Here is a 20,425-nt window from a genome sequence, read left to right as displayed (position 1 = left end):
CCGTGTTCCTCCCTTAAGTCAATGTGACCTGACCTGACTAGGTTGGGTGCATTGGCTTAAGCCGGTAGGAGACTTGGACCTGCCTCGCATGGGCCAGTAGGCCTTCTGCAGTGTTCCTTCGTTCTTATGTTCTTATATGGGAAAGAGAGAAAGAGAGAGAGAGAGAGAGAGAGAGAGAGAGAGAGAGAGAGAGAGAGAGAGAGAGAGCAGAATACCTAGTACATACCAAGGCTGTCTGCTGAGAACTATCTATTTACGGCTGAGTCAATCCAACTTCAAGGACATGATGGGAAGACTGTAGAGCTATATACAGAAGTCGAGGTAATTAGTCCTTCAGCCTTGGAGCTGATGATCAGCACCGTAGTCTTGAAGACTCCAAGGCTGAGGGACTAATTACCTCATCTTTTATACATAGTTCTACAGTCTTCCCATTTTGTCCTTGAAATTGTATTGATAAAAATCACAAGATGGCGAAACGTCTACAAATAAAGATACCCAGGTGCTCCACATGTGTCTAATTCAACTATCTACATCTGTCTAGATTAAGAACTGCCGTGTATTATCTAGGTCTTAGATAATACACCTAAATTCTAGGTGTATAACCAAAGGCTAAAAAACTGAATACTCATAAAGTTACACTTGGTCTTCTTGCGACTCCTTAAATCAGGCTGTTCTTACAATCCACCCCATCAAGAAATGCCCCTTGATGCTGGTGAAAGGCTTTTGATCCGTTGAGTGTGAGCTACCCTCTCCTTCCTCGGATCAAATCTGATTATCTCCGTGGACAAGCGCCATAAAGATCATAGGAACTTGAAAGCCGATATTCCGCTCCCCCACAACACCAATTTCTCCGGTAATTACACATCACTCAGCTCACAGCACAGCTGTTGTTAGGCTGTTCAATACATTCCTCACCCCGTATGCACAGGCGAGGGAGTAGGTAATATATATATATATATATATATATATATATATATATATATATATATATATATATATATATATATATATATATACATATATATATATGTGCAATAAGATCACAGTAAACAGGTGATTTCAGAATATGCAAAACAACCACTCTGAAAGAATAGAGAAATTCCAAGCGCTTTCGTGACTACTCACATTATCAAGGAACTATGATAATTTATATATATATATATATATATATATACATATATATATATATTTATATATAAGTATGTATATATATTTATATATATATGTATAGTTCCTTGATAAAGTGATTAGTCACGAAAGCGCTTGGAATTTCTCTATTCTTTCAGAGTGGTTGTTTTGCATGCATATATATATATATATATATATATATATATATATATATATATATATATATATATATATATATATATATATATGCATGCAAAACAACCACTCTGAAAGAATAGAGAAATTCCAAGCGCTTTCGTGACTAATCACTTTATCAAGGAACTATATATATATATAAATACATATATATATATATATATATGTATATATATATATATATATATATATAAATTATCATAGTTCCTTGATAATGTGAGTAGTCACGAAAGCGCTTGGAATTTCTCTATTCTTTCAGAGTGGTTGTTTTGCATATTCTGAAATCACCTGTTTACTGTGATCTTATTGCATATATATATATATATATATATATATATATATATATATATATATATATATATATATATATATGATAGCTCTAGGCCTTTCGTGATGCAATAACACATCAGGAGCCTGCAATGGTGCAGAAAAGAGGAGGTCCAAGCAAATATGACCACTGTGTGTGTGTGTGTATAGACGTTCACATTATACTGAATGTGTATATTATCCAGCGTTACTGTATATTATACTGCCCCGTCCTGGTTCTAGGGTCATATACGAGGATAACAAGAAACTCTTTTCTCATAAAAATGCATTTATCATCGTTTCGCTGACATTTATCACCATCATCATGAAATGTAAAAATATTACAGCACATGTACAGACTATAAAAGGCAAAAGTAATGAACGAGTAATGAAAGACTAGCAAATAATTAGAGCAGAAATTAAAGCCAGAGATATATTATTGTGCCATAATAAGGTGGGTTGAGCTGGAGGTGACCCAGGAGCTAGAAAGCAGCCAGGCAGGGGTTAACTCTAAGGTGAGGTTAGGTTGGGTAAGGTAAGGTAAAATTTGCCAAGAAACGGGAAAAATGCTTTCTGACAGGGGTCTTAGTAACTTGTTGACCCGCAGCTGGAGCTTATGGCCACCTGACCGAGGCCTTCCACTGGCTTACCCGTCCACCCCTTTCAAAATTATTATGATTATAAGCATTCATTATACTCCTTCAACTATAAGAGAAAACTGCAGCAAAAGAAACAGATCTCATGTCAATGACAGAACTACCGAGGTACACACACATTAAACTCAGACTGGACAATCCTAATGCATAAACTCTCTAAAATTCTATAATCTGGTTTATCCTATTCCCTGCCCGTGTTTTTAAAGTCATTAGTGCTTAATAAATGGCATTTAATTTCGTAATATAGTCTTACTCTTAAAAAGGTTTAGTTAATTTAGCAGGGATCCTGTGTGACATACGTCCGTGCACACACAATCTATTTTGAAAATTTCTGATAGATTTTAAAACTCATTTGAACAAGAACAAAGATAACATTAGAGAACAGAGAAAACCTAACTGATCTCTGTTTCTAACAAAATCCCGATAGTTACTTGATTAACAAATGTGAATCGAATTTAGTATGAGGATAAGAAATCTGCCGTTATTTTAAGCATCTTTTATTAATATTATATCTTAAAATATCCATAAAACTGGAGCTTAATATAAATGATTTTAGGAACTGAGATTTCAGCCCAATTTTTATCAGATTTTATTTTTATTTTTTAAATAATGGTAGTGGGTAGCTATTGCGCAATTAAAGCATAATTAAGAAAAAAAATTATTTATGTCGTGCCGAATAGGTAAAATTGATCAATCAGCAAGAACTCTTTTAAAATTAAATTTTTTCTAAAATTTTCTCTTATACATTTAAAGATATATATTTTTTAATTTATGTTAATGTAAAAATTAATTTTGTACCAGAAGAACCTCAGGAAACTTACCTAACATTATTATAACAAGAACAATTTAATTTAGTCTATTCCAACTAAATATATTTTAGAGAAGTTTACAATAATTTAATAATGAACACAATGAAATATATTTTTTTTCGTTAGGTTCAGAATGATTTTTGCGACATTATTGCATATACCCATTTTCGTTTCTTATTCGGCAAGAAGAGCGCTGCTATTTAAGCCAAAATCGCAACTTTTACCTATTCGGCAATATATATATATATATATATATATATATATATATATATATATATATATATATATATATATATATATATATATATAATTTAACAAGTCTGCCGTCTCCCACCGAGGCAGGGTGACCCAAAAAAAAAGAAAATCCCCAAAAAGAAAATACTTTCATCATTCAACACTTTCACCACACTCACACATAATCACTGTTTTTGCAGAGGTGCCCAGAACACAACAGTTCAGAAGCATATACGTATGAAGATACACAACATATTCCTCCAAACTGCCAATATCCTGAACCCCTCCTTTAATGTGCAGGCATTGTACTTCCCATTTCCAGGACTCAAGTCCGGCTATATAAAAATAACTGGTTTCCCTGAATCCCTTCACTAAATATTACCCTGCTCACACTCCAACAGCTCGTCAGGTCCCAAATACCATTCGCCTCCATTCACTCCTATCTAACACGCTCACGCACGCTTGCTGGAAATCCAAGCCCCTCGCCCACAACACCTCCTTTACCCCCTCCCTCCAACCTTTTCGAGGACGACCCCTACCCCGTCTTCCTTCCCCTACAGATTTATACGCTCTCCATGTCATTCTACTTTGATCCATTCTCTCTAAATGACCAAACCACATCAACAACCACTCTTCTGCCCTCTGACTAATACTTTTATTAACTCCACACCTCCTAATTTCCACACTCCGAATTTTCTGCATAATATTTACACCACACATTGCCCTTAGACAGGACATCTCCACTGCCTCCAACCGCCTCCTTGCTGCAGCATTCACAACCCAAGCTTCACACCCATATAAGAGTGTTGGTACTACTATACTTTCTTACATTCCCTTCTTTGCCTCCATAGATAACGTTTTTTGTCTCCACATATACCTCAACGCACCACTCACATTTTTTCCCTCATCAATTCTATGATTAACCTCATCCTTCATAAATCTATCCGCCGACACGTCAACTCCCAAGTATCTGAAAGCATTCACTTCTTCCAAACTCCTCCTCCCCAATCTGATATCCATTTTCTATCTAAATCATTTAATACCCTCATCACCTTACTCTTTTCTATGTTCACTTTCAACTTTTTGCCTTTACACACAATCCCAAACTCGTCCACTAACTTTTGCAATTTTTCTTTAGAATCTCCCATAAGCACAGTATCATCAACAAAAAGTAACTGTGTCAATTCCCATTTTATATTTGATTCCCCATAATTTAATCCCACCCCCTCTCCCGAACACCCTAGCATTTACTTCTATTACAAACCCATCTATAAATATATTAAACAACCATGGTGACATTACACATCCCTGTCTAAGACCTACTTTTACTGGGAAGTAGTCTCCCTCTCTTCTACATGCCCTAACCTGAGCCTCACTATCCTCATAAAAACTCTTTACAGCATTTAGTAACCTACTACCTATTCCATATACTTGCAACATCTCCCACATTGCTCCTCTATCCACTCTATCATATGCCTTTTCTAAATCCATAAATGCAATAAAAACTTCCCTACTTTTATCTAAATGCTGTTCACATATATGCTTCAATGTAAACACTTGATCTACACATCCCCTACCCACTCTGAAACCTCCTTGCTCATCCGCAATCCTTCATTCGGTCTTACATCTAATTCTTTCAATAATAACCCTACCGTATACTTTTCCTGGTATACTCAGTAAACTTATTCTTCTATAATTTTTACAATCTCTTTTGTCCCCTTTCCCTTTATATAAAAGGACTATACATGCTCTCCGCCAATCCCTAGGTACCTTCCCCTTTCTCGTACATTTATTAAACAAAAATACCATGCACTCCAACACTATATCCCCCCCCTGCTTTTAACATTTGTGCCATGATCCCATCTGCTCCAGCTGCTTTTCCCCCTTTCATTCTACGTAATGCCTCACGCACCTCCTCCATACTCACATCCTGTTCTTCTTCACTCTTAAAAGCTGGTATACCTCACTGGCCAGTGCATTAAATTACCGCCTCCCTTTCTTCGTCGACATTTAAAAGTTCCTTAAAATATTCTCGCCATTTACCCAATACCACGAATTATATATATATATATATATATATATATATATATATATATATATATATATATATATATATATATATATATATATATATATATATATATAATTCGTTTCTTGTAGACCATCAGCTCATGGGTGTGTTTTGAGGGATACGTGTGCGTTTTCCTCACACATACAAACACAGGTAAGTGTTTTCCTCACACAAACACAGGCGAGTGTTTTTCACACACACACACACACACATACACACGTGAGTGTTTTTTCTCACACACAAGCACAGGTGAGTGTTTTTCTCACTTTCCTGAGTATAACTATAATGTCGCTGAGAGACCAAAAGCAACAAATTATTTTTCTAATTTCCCATTTTTCTGTTTTCCTGTACGTAAATATGAAATCATTTTCAGAATGAAAGCCACAACACCCTGAGTGGAACAATTTACAAACAACCAACACCCTGAGTGGAACAATTTACAAACAACCAACACCCTGAGTGGAACAATTTACAAACAACCAACACCCTGAGTGGAACAATTTACAAACAACCAACACCCTGAGTGGAACAATTTACAAACAACCAACACCCTGAGTGGAACAATTTACAAACAACCAACACCCTGAGTGGAACAATTTACAAACAACCAACACCCTGAGTGGAACAATTTACAAACAACCAACACCCTGAGTGGAACAATTTACAAACCAACACCCTGAGTGGGACAATTTACAAACAACCAACACCCTGAGTGGGACAATTTACAAACAACCAACACCCTGAGTGGAACAATTTACAAACAACCAACACCCTGAGTGGAACAATTTACAAACAACCAACACCCTGAGTGGAACAATTTACAAACAACCAACACCCTGAGTGGAACAATTTACAAACAACCAACACCCTGAGTGGAACAATTTACAAACAACCAACACCCTGAGTGGAACAATTTACAAACAACCAACACCCTGAGTGGAACAATTTACAAACAACCAACACCCTGAGTGGAACAATTTACAAACAACCAACACCCTGAGTGGAACAATTTACAAACAACCAACACCCTGAGTGGAACAATTTACAAACAACCAACACCCTGAGTGGAACAATTTACAAACAATCAACATCCTGAGTGGAACAATTTACAAACAACCAACACCCTGAGTGGAACAATTTACAAACAAACAATTCCATGACTAGAACATTTCACATCTAATTAATCGAGAATAGGAAAATTTATCTTAGCCTAACATAACTTAACCAACAATAATAAATATTTAAACTTCGACCTTCTGCAGATCAGAATTACTCAGGTGAAACGAAATTTGCTCCCTCGTCCCCCTCCCCCCTAAATAAGAAGGTCAGAGACCTATTGGAAGATCTGGGCAAAAAGAAATACAGTAGAGATTGCAGGTACCTGCCGGCATGTATCTAATGGTACACTTGTGTTAATATATAGAAACTCCATCATTAACTGCCCTCCCTCTGTTTCTACTGCCTTCCTTCCTTCCTTCATTCTGCCTGTTGCTCCTTCACTCTTCCCCTCCCTCCTTCACTATCCCTCCTTCACTCTCCTCATCCCTTCATCACTCTTCCCCTCCCTCCATCACTCTTCCCCTCCCTCCATCACTCTTCCCCTCCCTCCATCACTCTTCCCCTCCCTCCTTCCTCCCTCCCCTCCCTTACCTTCATTGCTCCTGTACAAAATTCTCCAGAGACAAATAACATTATTACATAATGTCTGCCACATTTAATCTTCCTTTCGTAATTCCTACATTGTTTACGAGGAAATAAAAATGCTGGAGTTTGTTCACTGGACTGCGTAATGTTCAGTGGATGTTGCCACTCTTTTTTTTTTTTTTTTGAGTGTTGCCTACGCTTGGTTGGTATGATTGAATTATTGTTTTTTTCGGTTTGGTGGCGTATAATTTTGGTACTATATATTTTTTTTTCTTGTAGTCTCGTGTTGATAATATTATGTCACTGTTTCTGTGTTATAGCGTGTGTAAAGTTCATCAGGAGTGTGAGTGTGTGTGTGTGTGTGTGTGTGTGTGTGTGTGTGTGTGTGTGTGTGTGTGTGTGTGTGTGTGTGTGTGTGTGTGTGTGTGTGTCGCCTGTCCTCAACAAATTAAGCCAGAGAGTCACCCTCACTGATGGTACGGCAGACGTGCTCAGATATAACGACAGTCGCGACCAGCCAGTCATTCCGGAAACTACCAATTACACTTTGTAATCCAACAGGCTGTAAACCTCAGTAACATGTTGCTCGTGGTATATATATATATATATATATATCTATATATATATATATATATATATATATATATATATATATATATATATATATAATTTTTTTTTTATCACACTGGCCGATTCCCACCAAGGCAGGGTGACCCGAAAAAGAAAAACTTTCACCATCATTCACTCCATCACTGTCTTGCCAGAAGGGTGCTTTACACTACAGTTTTTAAACTGCAACATTAACACCCCTCCTTCAGAGTGCAGGCACTGTACTTCCCATCTCCAGGACTCAAGTCCGGCCTGCCGGTTTCCCTGAACCCCTTCATAAATGTTACTTTGCTCACACTCCAACAGCACGTCAAGTATTAAAAACCATTCGTCTCCATTCACTCCTATCAAACACGCTCACGCACGCCTGCTGGAAGTCCAAGACCCTCGCACACAAAACCTCCTTTACCCCCTCCCTCCAACCTTTCCTAGGCCGACCCCTACCCCGCCTTCCTTCCACTACAGACTGATACACTCTTGAAGTCATTCTGTTTCGCTCCATTCTCTCTACATGTCCGAACCACCTCAACAACCCTTCCTCAGCCCTCTGGACAACAGTTTTGGTAATCCCGCACCTCCTCCTAACTTCCAAACTACGAATTCTCTGCATTATATTCACACCACACATTGCCCTCAGACATGACATCTCCACTGCCTCCAGCCTTCTCCTCGCTGCAACATTCATCACCCATGCTTCACACCCATATAAGAGTGTTGGTAAAACTATACTCTCATACATTCCCCTCTTTGCCTCCAAGGACAAAGTTCTTTGTCTCCACAGACTCCTAAGTGCACCACTCACCCTTTTCCCCTCATCAATTCTATGATTCACCTCATCCTTCATAGACCCATCCGCTGACACGTCCACTCCCAAATATCTGAATACATTCACCTCCTCCATACTCTCTCCCTCCAATCTGATATCCAATCTTTCATCACCTAATATTTTTGTTATCCTCATAACCTTACTCTTTCCTGTATTCACTTTTAATTTTCTTCTTTTGCACACCCTACCAAATTCATCCACCAATCTCTGCAACTTCTCTTCAGAATCTCCCAAGAGCACAGTGTCATCAGCAAAGAGCAACTGTGACAACTCCCACTTTATGTGTGATTCTTTATCTTTTAACTCCACGCCTCTTGTCAAGACCCTCTCATTTACTTCTCTTACAACCCCATCTATAAATATATTAAACAACCACGGTGACATCACACATCCTTGTCTAAGGCCTACTTTTACTGGGAAATAATTTCCCTCTTTCCTACATACTCTAACTTGAGCCTCACTATCCTCGTAAAAACTCTTCACTGCTTTCAGTAACCTACCTCCTACACCATACACCTGCAACATCTGCCACATTGCCCCCCTATCCACCCTGTCATATGCCTTTTCCAAATCCATAAATCCCACAAAGACCTCTTTAGCCTTATCTAAATACTGTTCACTTATATGTTTCACTGTAAACACCTGGTCCACACACCCCCTACCTTTCCTAAAGCCTCCTTGTTCATCTGCTATCCTATTCTCAGTCTTACTTTTAATTCTTTCAATAATAACTCTACCATACACTTTACCAGGTATACTCAACAGACTTATCCCCTTATAATTTTTGCACTCTCTTTTGTCCCCTTTGCCTTTATACAAAGGAACTATGCATGCTCTCTGCCAATCCCTAGGTACCTTACCCTCTTCCATACATTTATTAAATAATTGCACCAACCACTCAAAAACTATATCCCCACCTGCTTTTAACATTTCTATCTTTATCCCATCAATCCCGGCTGCCTTACCCCCTTTCATTTTACCTACTGCCTCACGAACTTCCCCCACACTCACAACTGGCTCTTCCTCACTCCTACAAGATGTTATTCCTCCTTGCCCTATACACGAAATCACAGCTTCCCTATCTTCACCAACATTTAACAATTCCTCAAAATATTCCCTCCATCTTCCCAATACCTCTAACTCTCCATTTAATAACTCTCCTCTCCTATTTTTAACTGACAAATCCATTTGTTCTCTAGGCTTCCTTAACTTGTTAATCTCACTCCAAAACATTTTCTTATTTTCAACAAAATTTGTTGATAACATCTCTCCCACTCTCTCATTTACTCTCTTTTTACATTGCTTCACCACTCTCTTAACTTCTCTCTTTTTCTCCAAATACTCTTCCCTCCTTGCATCACTTCTACTTTGTAAAAACTTCTCATATGCTAACTTTTTCTCCCTTACTACTCTCTTTACATCATCATTCCACCAATCGCTCCTCTTCCCTCCCGCACCCACTTTCCTGTAACCACAAACTTCTGCTGAACACTCTAACACTACATTTTTAAACCTACCCCATACCTCTTCGACCCCATTGCCTATGCTCTCATTAGCCCATCTATCCTCCAATAGCTGTTTATATCTTTCCCTAACTGCCTCCTCTTTTAGTTTATAAACCTTCACCTCTCTCTTCCCTGATGCTTCTATTCTCCTTGTATCCCATCTACCTTTTACTCTCAGTGTAGCTACAACTAGAAAGTGATCTGATATATCTGTGGCCCCTCTATAAACATGTACATCCTGAAGTCTACTCAACAGTCTTTTATCTACCAATACATAATCCAACAAACTACTGTCATTTCGCCCTACATCATATCTTGTATACTTATTTATCCTCTTTTTCTTAAAATATGTATTACCTATAACTAAACCCCTTTCTATACATTATATATATATATAATATATATATATATATATATATATATATATATATATATATATATATATATATATATATATATAATATAGGGAGGTACCACCTCTAGAACTTGGGACCCTCATCTTCAGGGAACAGAATAAACGTACCTCAGGGGAAACTCATGGTTCTCCCCGGAGCTGTTTGAATATTTTCTTCTCCTACCACCCCCTATATTCTATATTCTATGTGAACTTTATTAATAGACAGAATACATTGATAGAAAACACAAATATGAATACATTGATAAAATATATCAAAGATTATGAATCTCTTCCAGCTCCTCCGAAGCCGGACGCGAGCCCAGTATGCAGCAAGCATTTCACCTCTGGATGGCCACGTTGAGGTGCTGGAACATGAAAGTGGCTGCCCTTGGGTCCCTGGTAGTGTCGAATCTGTAATCCAGTTCTTTAAGGAAACGTGTGGTATTTTTTCCCCATGATCCCAAGGTCTCTGATCCCACTGGGACAAACTGGCACTGTTGGCTTATGTCCCTGTACTTGCCGATCTTGTTCCCTGTGATCAGCAGCTCCTCCCTGTCGCCCGACACTGTGATGGATGTAGGTGTCACCCAACGTCGACACAGGTATAGTCCCATGCTGAGAGTTTACCATTCTTGCGAGGATATATGATGAGCCTTTCGGGGAGCATTGCTGGGTTGTGGGTAAAATCTGCGATTTTGGCTTAAATAGCAACGCTCTTCTTGCCGAATAGGGCAAGCGAAAATTTGTGTATGCATTAATTTCGCAAAAATCATTTTGAACCTAGCGATAAAAATATATATTATTGTGTTTATTAAATTATTGTAAACTTATCTAAAATATATTTAGTTAGATTAGGCTAAATTAAATTACGCATTTTATAATAAGGTTAGGTAAGTTTTCTGATTGTTTTAGCAGTGAACAGTGTGATGGTGAACCGTTGAAGGCAGGAGAGATGTCAGAGTTAGAAATTGTTCAGGGATAGTTTACTGTCTGTTTAGAGCCAATAAAGCATTTCATTATTGGGAACGTCTCAAGATACTGGGAATGTATTCTCTGGGGAGAAGAAGAAAGAGCTGACAAAATGAACACGGAATGCACTTGAGAGCCTAGTCCCAAATCTACACACTGCCATAACAATATACTGAGGTGAGAGATATAGGAAGATCGTAAATTAGGCAAAAAAAAGAGAACACTATGTCAACATCCGTAGCTCAAGACTATTCAACCTGCTACCAGCAGGGACACCATGAGCACAGTAAGAGAACGCTATGTCAACATCCGTGGTCCATGACTATTCAGCCTACTACCAGCCGCTATCAGTAACATTGCCGGAACAAATGTAGGAGTTTTAAAGAGAGAACTTGATCTTACCGCCGCCAAGCGTCAGAACAGACAAACTGCTGTTGCCACGTGTGACAGAGGGCTGCCAACAGCAACAGCTTTGTTGAATATTCCCGGCAGCCAGGGTACAAAAACTCTCGAAACTGGTCACAGGTTTATCACATGCCGCAGAAATAACACGCCTAGCCACAAAAAAAGACTGACATTAAAAATACACAGGAAAAAAAGTTAGGTGAAGGCTCCGGGAAAGAGTTAGAAATTCAACAATGTTAATCCGATTTGTAGCAGCCAGCGGTTGACACATGACCTGTTGACCGAGCTGTGTTATTGTGGCGTTACTCTGGTACGGGGGTATTGTGGTGCAGTGTTGTGTTACAGTGTATTGTGGTGCAGTGTTGTGTTAGTGTATTGTGGTAGTGAATTATGGTGTAGGGTTGTGATACAGTGCATTGTGGGAGAGTCCTGAGCTTTGTTAAGCTCCTGGAGAGCGAAACGTTGCCACAATAAAAACGTAGCATTAGTTCCAGTTGTGTCGTCGATCCTGACACTGTCAAGGAGGGCTAACGTTCGTTTTAAACCAAACGTAACTATAAAAAACCAAGTTTTTTCGATCCATGAATTACTAAGAGGATTGTGGACAAAATAATGCTTATGAAAGATTCTAAGGAAACATATACTGTGGAAAAAAAAAAAAGTCTTTTCGAAATATTTGTTAAATCAGTGTTTTCAAGACTTTCTAAAATACATGAAAAGGCGGCGGGGGTAGAAAACTTTTCAAAAGATATATTTACAAAAATAGGAAAAAATAAGTATAATCAGTCTTGTACAAGAATGGTATACAATACCGACATGATAAAATCTGAGACATATGTGCAACATCTGGGTGTCTATTGTAGACGTTTCGCCATCCAGTGGCTTTATCAGTATAAGTTCTAGGATATAATTTGATGACAGAACTATATACAAAAGATGAGGTAATCAGTCCCTCAGCCTTGGAGTTGGTGTGAAGAGCGCCGTAGTCGTGAAGACTCTGGAGCACATGCAAGAAGACTGGCGCTTATATACTAACGCCAGGTGGACTGGGACGGGTAGCAGACGAGGGCATAGTCACTGGTAGGCGGGACTCCCCAGTGGAAGTAGGTCCTACCCAAATGGATGGGTAAGTTGTAGTTGTAGTAGCCCTGAAGAAGGTCATGTAGATGTCCTCTGAACCAAGATTCCATGATGTTGCAGTGTCTGACAAGTTGTACAAGAATGGTATACAATACCGACAAGATGAAAACTGACGCACATGTGCAACATCCGCGCATCTTTACTGCCTGTGCTCCAGAATCTTCACCCCTCAAGGGAGGTTCCTTGATGTTGGTGAGGGGCTCTTGATTTAGGGAATTGGATCTGTGCTCCAGTTCCCCAAATTAAGCCTGAATGCCTTCCACATCCCCCCCCAGGCGCTGTATAATCCTCCGGGTTTAGCGCTTCACCCTTGATTGTAATAATAATAATCCAGAATCTTCACAACTACGGTGTTCTTCACACCAACTCCAAGGCTGAGGGACTGATTATCTCATCTTTTGTATATAGTTCTACTGTCATCAAATTATATCCTAGAATTTGTACTGATAAAGCCACTGGATGGCGAAACGTCTACAATAAAGACACCCAGATGTTGCACATATGTCTCAGTTTTTATAATCAGTCTTATTAATAAAATGGCATAAAAAAATACTTATTTACATTAAGTAGCCATTAGTTCCAAAAATGTTATAATTAAAAAAAAAATTTCTTATTTGAGAGGGTGATATTTATAACGACGTTTCGATTCAACTTGGTCCATTAGCTAATCGCGTCCGAAACGTTGTTATAAGCTGCATTCTCCTAAATGCGGGTTATCTGTATTTTCCAGTCACGGTATTGTGCCTTTATAGTATATAATTCGCCACAATAGTAACTCATAATGCCATTAGAGAAGATAATGACATTGATCTGACGCGACCTTTTTGAGGCAGTTTGTCACGGTTATTTTTAGAATTAGGCTTTTCAGTTTTCTCTAAACCCTGGTGGGCCTCCCGTGCTGCCCCCACGTACTACCACTCACATACTTAACTAAAACACAGATGATGTATGACTTACCTAACTGGTGTGGGTGGTATCCTGGGGGGGGGATAGTATACCTCAGATACGGCTGGGTTTTGAAATTAGCCTAGGCAGGATACCAGCTGTTAGCCTGTAAAAAAATAAGTGGTAAATAAAAAATAAGTGGTGAAATAAAATAAGTGGTAAAAATAAGTGGTTAAGAAAGTGGTAAAAGAATAAGTGGTAAAAACGCGTAGCAAAAGATAGGCTTTATTAGCACGTGGCCGAAACGTGGTATTAATAAAGACAGTAAAAGACGTTTTTGACTCACGAAATCGTAATGACACGATTGCAAACCAACCATACCCCGGCTGGGATTGAACCCGCGGTCATAGTCTCAAAACTCCAGCCCGTCGCGTTAGCCACTAGACCAGCTAGCCACAATAAGATTCGTCCAACTAGGTATATTTCTACACCATAGGAAGGTTAGCACAGGCACCACTGTGACCACAAATGCAAGTTTTTACAGACGAATCTCCAGCTAGCGTGGCCGTGACGAACTCTAGCTCAAGTCCCTTCACTGCCGTTTTGAGACTCTCTGACCGCGGGTTCAATCCCAGCCGGGGTACGATAAGACGTTTTTATTAACTCGCCCTTGAATAACCCAGGTCGACACCACAACATATTAAGTTAATGGGGATACTCTGTTACCTTAATGGGATACTCTGTTACGTTGGGGGGATACTCTGTTACGTTAATGAGGATACTCTTACGTTAATGGAGATAATTTATTGCGTTATTAGGGATACTAACTATATTACGTTAATGGGGATACTCTACGTTAATAGGGATATTCACTTATTAATGCGGATACTTTATTACGTTAATGGGGATACTTTATTGCGTTAATGGGATACTCATTTTATTACGTTAAATGAGGTACTCTACGTTAATGGGGATATTCACTTCATTATGTTAATGGGAATAGTCTACGTTAATAGGGATACTCACTTTGTTAATGGGGATACTCTACGTTAATGAGGATACTCACTTTATGTTAATGGGGCTACTCTACGTTAATGGGGATACTCATTACGTTATATGAGGTACTCTACGTTAATAGGGATACTCACTTTGTTAATGGGGATACTCTACGTTAATAGGGATACTCACTTTATGTTAATGGGGATACTCTACGTTAATGAGGATACTCACTTCATTATGTTAATGGGGCTACTCTACGTTAATGGGGATACTCATTACGTTAAATGAGGTACTCTACGTTAATAGGGATACTCACTTTATTCCTTAACAACTGCATTCTCTGGCTTTATTTTGCAACTTTCCTGGTCAATAATGTAAAGGAAAGTAATATAAATAATTTATATAATGTGTATTAATTAACGATGCACTAATGACTCTTCGATAATTAGAACAAATCGCCCAAATAACTTAAATTATTGGAAAATTGGTGGAACCTATTAAGTAAATAGTGATATTGTAATTGTTTTACTATGGTTGATTATAACGAAGATTTATTCGTGTTTTTTTTTTTTTTTTTGACGAGGAAAAAATTGTGTGCGAGAAGTATTCTCTGAGGAATTTGTTAACTTTTGTTAACGTTTGTTAACTTTTGTTAACGTTTGTTAACTTTTGTTAACTTTTGTTAACTTTTGTTAACTTTTGTTAACTTTTGTTAACTTTTCAAGAAAAAAAAAAGAAATTTGGCACAGGGAAAAAATAGTGCATTAATATTATTCATTCATTCTCTCTCTCTCTATCTCTATATCTATCTATCTCTGTCTTTATCCTCTATTTATATCTCTATCTCTGTATTTATCCTCTCTCTATCCTCTATCTCTCTATCCTTTATTTATCTCTCTCTCTCTCTCTCTCTCTCTCTCTCTCTCTCTCTCTCTCTCTCTCTCTCTGAATTACTCATTACAAGGAATGGTGTGAATATAATAATGGTATACAGTACCGACAAGTTGATAAGAAACATCTGCAACAGTTAGGTATCTTTATTCCGAAACGTTTCGCCTACACAGTAGGCTTCTTCAGTCGAGCACCGAGGAAGCAGCAGAAACAGTAGAGATGTAGAGACGATGTAATCAGTCCATCACCCTCGCAGACGAAGTTTTGAGATGGTCAGTCCCTCAGCCTGGAGAAGAATTCTGCTCCATCGTCTGGAACATTATGGAGCTGAAACATCAATCTCTATACCGATCCTTCAGCTTCACATTATTAAAGACTACAGAGATGAACTGTACTCTAGGCTGAAGGACTGACCACCTCGAAGCTGCATCTCTACTGCTCCTGCTACCTCCTTTGCATTCGACTGACGAAGTCTACGGTGTGGGTGAAACGTTTCGGAATAAAGGTCCTTAACGGTTGCACACGCGTCCTATCAATAAGGAGTGGTGGAGGCTCGGTACACCGTCCCTGTGACTGGTTCAGTACAGTGATCTTGGCCCAGTTCACAGTCCTAATCTCAGAGAGATTAGGCTCAAGCTCGCCTCTCCGGGAAAATGAGCTCATGAATGCAGATAAGAAACAATACGCGGTGTTATGGAATTTTATACAATACCATCATCCGCGAATTGTCTCATTTGCATACACACTGTCGGTAAGTTCTGCCTCTCTAGTAGCAAAGTCGGCTTATGAGGGAACACTGAGAAACACTGAGGAATATTGAGGAATATCGAGGAATGTTGAGGAACACTGAGGAATATTTAGGAACACTGAAGAATAGTGAATATTGGCAAACAATTAGGGTCATTTAAAAAACTAGGAGCGTTGAGAAACATTAAAAAAATATTGAGACATTGTATCCCTCGCCAGCATCATATATATATATATATATATATATATATATATATATATATATATATATATATATATATATATATATATATATATATATATATATATATATATATATATGTCGTGCCCAAGATGTAAAACTGGTCAATTAGCAAGAACTCATTTAAAATTGACCCCTTTCTAAAATTTTCTTTTATACGTTTCAAGATATATATTTTTTTTCATTTATGTTAGTGTAAAAATTAATAATTTTGTAACAAAAGAACCTTAGAAAACTTACCTAACATTAGTTTAACAAGCGCAGTTTAATTTAGCCTAATCCAACTAGATATATTTTAGATAAGTTTACAATAGCTTAATAATAAACAAACACAGTGAAATATATTTTTTTCGTTAGGTTTAGAATGATTTTTGCGAGATTATTGCATGCACAAATTTTCGCTTGCCTTATTCGGCAAAAAGAGTTTTATCTATTCGCCAAGACGTATATATACACCGAGATGAACACATGTCAGTGTATATGTACCGAAATAAATGCATCTCTGTGTATATAATACAATGAGATGAATATATCTATGTATATACTCCGAGGAGAATGCATCTCCCATTGTATATACACTGAAATGCATCTCTTTATATATAATACACCGAGATGAATGTATATCTGTATATGTACACCGAGATGAATGTATTTTTCAGTATATAAACACAGAGTTTACTGTATTCCCTGTTGTAAGGATTAAATTATTAATGACAGGTGATAAACGGGTAATATGCAGCCTTAATGACTCTCGTCCAGTACACAGGCTTTAATAACCCCGTTAACCAACCAATCAAGTACTAGCGTGCATATTTGGAGCGAGAGGGAACTATACATGAACGGTACGTGTCCTCATTTGGTTTTAATGACATTGTGAAACTAGAATCACCAGGTTAGTAATTAAGAATTGGCTTCTTGTGGTGATTTCTGTTGATTAATTAAGACTTCTGTTGTATAATAGGGGCTTCTGTTGCGTAATGTTAGCTTCTGTTGCGTCACTGAAAATAGTGAATATCAGAATCTTTTGTTACGTAATGTGAACTTCTGTTGCGTAATGTTAAACACTTTTGCGTAATATACAGTAATTTGCTCAAAGAAACTCACTTTTTTCAACGTAAAAGCTTGCGTTGCGTCAGCTTAGAAACTTGCGTTGTATCAGCTTAAAAACTTGTGTTGCGTCAGTTTTAAAGCCTGTGTTGCGTCAGCTTACAAGCTTGCGTTGCGTCAGCTTAGAAACTTGCGTTGTATCAGCTTAAAAACTTGTGTTGCATCATCTTGAAAGCTTGCGTTGCGTCAGCTTACAAGTTTGCGTTGCGTCAGCTCTAACTACATACTAGAGCAACATTTGCATAATTAGAATCATGAAAGTCGATAACATTGTCAGAATTTTATTATATCGACTAGTTAGAAAAAACTCCTTTTATAAGATGCTATTGTTGAGTGAATGTTGCCAGCCTCAGCAGCAGCAGGAGCAGTGAATGTTGCCAGCCTCAGCAGCAGCAGCAGTGAATGTTGCCAGCCTCAGCAGCAGCAGCAGCAGTGAATGTTGCCAGCCTCAGCAGCAACAGCAGCAGTGAATGTTGCCAGCCTCAGCAGCAGCAGCAGTGAATGTTGCCAGCCTCAGCAGCAGCAGCAGCAGTGAATGTTGCCAACCTCAGCAGCAGCAGCAGCAGTGAATGTTGCCAGCCTCAGCAGCAACAGCAGCAGTGAATGTTGCCAGCCTCAGCAGCAGCAGCAGCAGCAGTGAATACACTATGATATATTCACTACACCTCTCAGTGTATATACACTGAGATATTCACTACACCTCTCAGTGTATATACACTGAGATATTCACTACACCTCTCAGTGTATATACACTGAGATATTCACTACACCTCTCAGTGTATATACACTGAGATATTCACTACACCTCCCAGTGTATAAACACTGAGATATTCACTACACCTCCCAGTGTATATACACTGAGATATTCACTACACCTCCCAGTTTATATACACTGAGATATTCACTACACCTCTCAGTGTATATACACTGAGATATTCACTACACCTCTCAGTGTATATACACTGAGATATTCACTACACCTCCCAGTGTATATACACTGAGATATTCACTACACCTCTCAGTGTATATACACTGAGATATTCACTACACCTCTCTGTGTATAAACACTGAGATATTCACTACACCTCTCTGTGTATATACACTGAGATATTCACTACACCTCTCAGTGTATAAACACTGAGATATTCACTACACCTCTCAGTGTATATACACTGAGATATTCACTACACCTCCCAGTGTATATACACTGAGATATTCACTACACCTGTCAGTGTATAAACACTGAGATATTCACTACACCTCTCAGTGTATATACACTGAGATATTCACTACACCTCCCAGTGTATATACACTGAGATATTCACTACACCTCTCAGTGTATAAACACTGAGATATTCACTACACCTCTCAGTGTATATCTCCACTTTCCTTTCTTTTTTGTTTACCTCAAAAGTCCTTGGGTTATATTGAGTTTTATTGCGCTTGTTTAAAACTCCCGTGTTTGACGAGGCACCAATTAACTAAATGCAAAGTTCTGTCGAAAAATAAATAGGCCTCCCTGCATGTTGCTCTGGAAATTAAGAGGTTTTGTGTGTGTGTGTGTGTGTGTGTGTGTGTGTGTGTGTGTATGTATGTATGTATGTAAGATAAGAGATTTCGTTCGGATTTTTAACCCCGGAGGGTTAGCCACCCAGGATAACCCAAGAAAGTCAGTGCGTCATCGAGGACTGTCTAACTTATTTCCATTGGGGTCTTTAATCTTGTCCCCCAGGATGCGACCCACACCAGTCGACTAACACCCAGGTACCTATTTGCTGCTAGGTGAACAGGACAACAGGCGTAAGGTAACGTGTCGAAATGTTTCCACCCGTCGGGAATCGAACCCGGGCCCTCCGTGTGTGAAGCGGGAGCTTTAGCCACCAGGCCACTAATATATTTGTGGTTGCATTGGTAGTGTGTGCGGGTGTTTGTGTGTGTGGGTGTGTATTTGTGGATTTTTTGGTGTGTGTGTTTGCGTTTTGTTTGTGTTTATAGTCACAATGAGAGCTCATAAAAATTCAGCATTGCAAATATAAATTTGGATCTTTTCAGTTTTCGTATATCATATTTTTTTCCTCGTTCCCTTTTCTCCCCTTCCCACATCTCCTCTCGCCTCTCCTTCCCACATCTCCTCTCGCCTCTCCTTCCCACATCTCCTCTCGCCTCTCCTTCCCACATCTCCTCTCGCCTCTCCTTCCCACATCTCCTCTCGCCTCTCCTTCCCACATCTCCTCTCGCCTCTCCTTCCCACATCTCCTCTCGCCTCCCCTTCCCACATCTCCTCTCGCCTCCCCTTCCCACATCTCCTCTCGCCTCCCCTTCCCACATCTCCTCTCGCCTCCCCTTCCCACATCTCCTCTCGCCTCTCCTTCCCACATCTCCTCTCGCCTCTCCTTCCCACATCTCCTCTCGCCTCCCCTTCCCACATCTCCTCTCGCCTCCCCTTCCCACATCTCCTCTCGCCTCCCCTTCCCACATCTCCTCTCGCCTCCCCTTCCCACATCTCCTCTCGCCTCCCCTCCCCACATCTCCTCTCGCCTCCCCTTCCCACATCTCCTCTCGCCTCCCCTTCCCACATCTCCTCTCGCCTCCCCTTCCCACATCTCCTCTCGCCTCCCCTCCCCACATCTCCTCTCGCCTCCCCTCCCCACATCTCCTCTC

At 39.2% G+C, this 20,425-nt stretch overlaps 1 protein-coding gene across 2 annotated transcripts in view; it reads left to right on the top strand.

Annotated features, from left to right (window-relative positions):
• Positions 1-20,425, top strand: part of LOC128697904 (uncharacterized) — a 442,628-nt gene that overhangs the window by 302,824 nt on the left and 119,379 nt on the right. The window contains exon 1 of one of the 2 annotated variants that reach the window (XM_070099674.1): positions 10,769-10,982. The exons of the other annotated variant lie outside the window; for it this stretch is intronic. The gene's annotated coding sequence lies outside the window, so the exon portion shown is untranslated. Of the gene's footprint in view, positions 1-10,768; positions 10,983-20,425 lie in introns of those variants that run through there. 2 annotated transcript variants of the gene reach the window in all.

Source organism: Cherax quadricarinatus, chromosome 68, assembly GCF_038502225.1.
Source record: "Cherax quadricarinatus isolate ZL_2023a chromosome 68, ASM3850222v1, whole genome shotgun sequence".
Classification (NCBI taxonomy): domain Eukaryota; kingdom Metazoa; phylum Arthropoda; class Malacostraca; order Decapoda; family Parastacidae; genus Cherax; species Cherax quadricarinatus.
The sequence above is the reverse complement of the archived record's forward strand: the minus strand, read 5'-3'. Positions and strand labels throughout refer to the sequence as shown.